This window comes from Miscanthus floridulus, chromosome 7 (genome assembly GCF_019320115.1).
Source record: "Miscanthus floridulus cultivar M001 chromosome 7, ASM1932011v1, whole genome shotgun sequence".
Classification (NCBI taxonomy): Eukaryota; Viridiplantae; Streptophyta; class Magnoliopsida; order Poales; family Poaceae; genus Miscanthus; species Miscanthus floridulus.
Genome location: NC_089586.1, coordinates 4,394,469 through 4,399,971, shown reverse-complemented (window position 1 = coordinate 4,399,971; position 5,503 = coordinate 4,394,469). Strand labels below are relative to the sequence as shown.

Below are 5,503 nucleotides of genomic sequence, written 5' to 3'. Positions count from 1 at the left end.
TATGCCTTTGGAAGAAGCACCATCTGCATCCATGTCTTTTCCACCAAGGTTTGCAATTTCATATCCCTTGCAATGTCAAACTTACTCCCATGTTCACTTCAAACTTATGATTGATTCTATGTTCCTACTGTCTCACCATAGTCAAAGCTTGGAAACTACTGCTAAGAAAAAGAGAAAATCTGTTGATTGTACTCCCAACACATCTAAAAGGTACTTATCACTAGTGCTGAAAATATGAATTTATGTCATCATGAATGACTATTTGTCTTAGATACTAAATAGATTGCTTGTCTCTCACCACAGCCAATCCTTGGAGATATCAAGTAAGAAAAAGGGGAAATATGGTAGCTCCAACTCAGGCACATCAAAAAGGTACTATTTCCAACTCTGAATTTTTTTCATTGTTCATATTTCTATTTGCTAAAAATCATTGCTGCCCTATATTCACATGTCCAGGTCAAGGAGTGGCTCCAATCAACCCGAGGCACTTTCCATTGATTTCCCTGCCCACACAGATCAACCTAGGAAGGCCAAGGCTAAAAAGGTCACATTCAAAACGAAAAAGAAAGTGCTTGGCAAAGAGGCGGTAAACAAGCCAAAGGTGATACTCGACAGCCCCGCAATGGGCACACTAAGCAAAACTTCTCAGCCTGCTAGCCCGGTGATAAGTACAAGAAGTAAAAGAAGGCTCAGCCTATGATTTCTCATGTGTGTAGCACTAGCTTGTGTATGTGACAACTAAGTGTAGCTAATGTTGGGCGTCCTGGACAAGCATCGATGGAGGTTCTCAGCTAATGACCGTTCAGAAAAGGTTCTCAGCTACTGGACAGTATTTGTCGAAATTGACTTATGAGATTTTCATTGGAGCGTTTATTAATAGAATATCTGGGATGCTTGATTATGCGTTTTCAGTTGATTGACTTGCTTCTGAAACTTAGTGCGGCAAACTAAAAGCTCAAGGCTGTTCTGAAGTCTTTTGTTCTAGTATTCAGTCGCAGTGCTAATGTGTTTGCATATGTGGGTTTTTTTTGTTTCAGAGTATCTTGTGCTTGACCTATGCAGCTGCGATTGTTTTGCTTTGAGCTCCTACTGTCTCATGACTTTCAGAATGAAATGAAGTAGCCATAATCATGTCAGTTTGTTTTATTGCTAGATCATTCTATTTATTTTAGATGTCCAGTATGTGCGAACTGAATTTATTTGAGATATCAAAAATGTGCAAACTGAATTTATATGTGCAATTGGCTCCATGTCTGGAAAAAAATGCGTGCTAATGCTGTAGTTATGATTTGTTCTAAAATTATGTGCAAGAAGTGAAAATAATGCTCAAAATGAAACATATGCAATTTACAAGCATCTACAAAACGTACAGTACATAATTTGAATTATAAAATATCAAAAACTGAATTCTAAACTATCAAAAACGATGCTTTCGTGTCCAGGGATAGAATCGACTTTTCGTCTCTCATCTAACACCGTTACAGGGTCAAATTGACGGGAAGGTCAGATAAGGAATCGAAAGTCGGATTGAATTGACGGGAAGGTCAGATAAGGAATCGAAAGTCGGATTGGAGGCCAAATAGGTAAGTTGGAAATTTTCAGGACAAAAAAAGGAAGCGTGAGTTTTAAGAGGGCCATGTAGGTAAATTTCTCTACTTAATATGGAAGCAATGAGCTGGAGGAGGGGGCAATCCTGGCATTTCAAGTCATTGCTGCCGTAGTGGGCGTGGTCCCGGCGGCCCCGGCATGGAACCGCATGACTGCGTCGGCATCTCTGGTCAAACTAGTACTACTCTCCGTAGGAAGCAGGGTACGCGCACGTGTCGGGCGTCGTTGTCCCCCCACGCCGACGGCGACGCGCGCCGCTCGCGAAAGCGACCGCTTCGGAGCACCTAGCAGTAAGTGCTCGTGCTCCCTTCCTTCTAGAAACGATGATTTGATTAGAATCAAAGAAACTTAAGTTTCACTGAGTTTTTATGTATAGTATAGTATCAACATTTAAGATTCTAATTGGGTAATACTATAAAAATACGTTTTAACGATAGATATAGCGATACATATTTAGTATGACAAGAACTTAAGATAGCATGATTGAGCTGCTCTACAATTGTATTTTTTAGAGCACAAAGAGTACATTATTATTATTATATTATATTATATTATATTATATCTCTATATGACCGGGAGAAAATTATTCTCCACTAGTACATCATGCGCGCCATCGCGCGCGCCGGGCAATTAAACGGGAAATCAAATGGTATATGTAAGCATAGCAAGTACCGGTAAACGCAGCGCAGTGGTACAAATTGTACTTATATTACATGGATGGCTGTCATGAAGCCGGCAATCTTTCGAGTTGGAATGTTAGGTTAGTGTTACTGACATACTATAACAGCTCACGCCATATGTCCAGCGACAGGTTATAGCCTGGCATAGAGTCTGGTATAGTGCATTTAGCAGCAGGTAGGATTCGTAGTTTTATAGCATTAGATAGTGGGATCCTAGACTATACAAGAATGCTGACGACAAGGTTCAAAAGCGCCCAGATTGCATGTCGGTATAGTAACTTAGGCAGCCAAGTTTTGAACCGGCGTTGTAATTACCACTGTACATTGTGTTGAAGATGAGCTTGGCTGTAGGCGTTGTGACGGCCATGTACAAGGCGATGTACCAAGGGGTTTGACAAGCTGTACAAAATATCAGATAGGTTGAGGTGATAATAGCAGTGTTGAAGAAGGTGATTTTTAAAAACTATGGCAGCATGTATCTAAAAACCTGTATCATTTTTTTCTGATTGCCTGATGATGATTTGCGTCCACCAGACTTGGCATGTGGTTTAGTATCCTGAGCGCTTAGCCTGCAAGCAGAGCATATTTATTATTGTTGAGAAGTTGCACAGAAGGATTATATGCTCATGTTGTAACCTATCACTTTAAACAGTTTTGCCAAAAACGTGGATCTCCGATTTATAGTTAGTGTTTAATACCTTTTTGCTGGATTGTCTAGGTGGTCCTCTGGATGCTGTTCCTGTGTACCCTTATCAAGTCCGGTGATCTGGACGTCTATGTTAAGTTTCTGAGAGGTCTCATGATCAAGTTCAGTGAAGGTTGTTTGATCCTATAGGAAAAGTACGTGATTGATAGAGGTAGCTGAGCATAGTTAACAGGAAGTCTGTATTCACATTTGTTATGTGTGGGAATGCAGGTCTAGCATTAGTATGTGTGGTGTACAGTTTAGGGGGGAAAAGATATGTTTTGTGGGTACAAAGAGGACAAACCTCCTTATGAGTATATTGGTCCTCAAACAACTTCGTCTTTGCAGGCTTCTTTTCAATATGGGTCGACGATTTTGCCGGGCTAGGAAATATAGCATGAGAAATTGCGAAACGGCAAGTAATGTTTGATTAATTAATCAGTGGTAAGTGTGAGCTGTAGTACTTTAAATATAGCAGGCATGTATAATATTCAAAGGCAGTAGTGCACAGCAGACCAATATAGAACAGTGGGGCAGTGATATAAGATCATCCGAAGCAATACTAACTGTGATGATGAAATAAACACAATTACACAATACTACTACTTTCATGTCACCAGAAGAAAAGGACGGTTGTATGTACAAGGATTTAAATTTATCAATGTGCATCAACCTGATGGTTTCATGTCGTGTTATCGATGATTCGCACGACGATCTTACACTATCAAGGTCAGTAGCTTTCTAATGTCCTAGCAGTAAGAAAAAACTGTAGTAATCTAATTTTTAGCGACTTACTGAGTGTAATAGGAAGATAGCAAGAACAATTTGTTTTCATATATTCTGAGTGCGCTAATTTTGACAGCATAGCGTAAAATAGGTAACTCATGGGGGAAAAACAGCACACAGTTAGATATTTCTGACAATGAAAGTGGTAAAGTAATTAGTAATTGAGTTAGGAAATGGCAAGTCATGATCATTGTGACAGTAAGGCTGACACAAGAAAGAAGTCCAGATGTCTTGGTTGAATTTCACAAAACTTTTAAAGGTATGAACACTAATTCCCAGAGATACCATATGGCAAGCATCGTTCAGAAGGTCAGATCAAACCATCTCGTGGACTATATAAACCATCTATCATTCAAGCTATCTTGTGCAACCACTGTTAAACAGTGGGTAAGTTTACAAACGGATCTAAAAGTGCAGCAAAGTAGGAAAGGAGATACTTACATTCTAAACAGTTGCCATTGTTAAACAGCCATCGCGCGCGCCGGCAAGGTAGGAAAGGAGATACTTACATTCTAAAGACCACACGGGTCTTATAGAGAAATGTTAAATTTGGCAGTGCCTAATCCTGTTGGGAAAACCACAGCACTTCATAAATTTCGTGCAGCGATATTAATTCTCGTAGAAATTTTACTCACACATATGCATGTCATAGGCACTTTAATAATTTCAGCATATATATATTAGTGTTAGCCACCTTGTGAGCTGATAATAGATAAAAAAAAAATTGAAGCTCCACAGCTTGATAACCTAATGGTAATTGACTCAGCGAGCAAATTGCAAGCCAAATATATGATATTCACAAAATATATCACGGCATTGCGTTGTAACTTGTACATGGCCGTCAAAAGCCTTACCGAGTCGGTTCACTGTAAGGGTCACATCACGTCGAAGCTAATGATATTCACAAAATGCTAAAATTGAAGAATGAAGATGGGCATAAGCCTTACCGAGTCATGAACACAAAAAAATAAGCTAAAAACTGACCCCTGAGTCATCTAAGGTTGTGAGTGCATAAACATATGTAGATTATAGTATAGGCTATTGGCGCATTAGAAACTGGAGAGATTCATCAACACACAATAGGCACAATGTAAAAGAAATACATATAGGGCATGATCTTTGTTGATTTTCATTAAAGTTTGTTAGTCCAAGCACAGTGGGGTGAGCAAGATGATTTAGCCAAGAAGGAAGTGGTTCTCGAATCTCATCAGGAGGAAACAATACAAAGGGCACCAATAAGTACATGCATTTGTAACAACACATCCACAATCGAACCATTATTCAGTAAAAAAAACAATCAAACCATTGAAAAAGAATAGAGATTAGAGAAGAACACACCTGACATAATCAACGGATCCACCATATTGGCATCAGCTGCAGTGCGTATCCAGGAACCCAAAACAAAATAAGGTCGAGTGGATATATACCCAGTCTGTTGTAGGCAAAGAACAGAGACCGGTGAGTAAGATGGCAAACATAGGTTGGGCAAGCATAGATGGATGAATTTTACTGATCATAGAGAAAGCATCCTACTAATTATAGGAAGAATATTTGATTGACCATAGAAAAGCAGGTGTTCCATAGCTGGAGGTAGATCTGAGCATTTGGGTAAAGCAGTGGCAATGTAATAGCTGGGGCAAGGAGCAGTTTTTTTTATGCACATGTTGCTCCATTTTTCGCATCTACCTGATCTCTGCGGTACTTTTTTTAAAGTGCAACGGTATAGGAATGTAAATTCAAGCAT

General features: G+C 39.4%; 1 long non-coding RNA gene across 1 annotated transcript; it reads right to left on the bottom strand.

Moving 5' to 3' along the window:
* Positions 1-3,009: 3,009 nt before the first annotated feature.
* On the bottom strand, positions 3,010-5,194 carry LOC136462387 (uncharacterized). The gene is made up of 4 exons (XR_010760705.1): positions 5,098-5,194; positions 4,201-4,324; positions 3,278-3,356; positions 3,010-3,117 (listed from the first exon to the last, which is right to left on the bottom strand). It is a non-coding gene; the product is annotated as an uncharacterized lncRNA (long non-coding RNA).
* Positions 5,195-5,503: the final 309 nt, after the last annotated feature.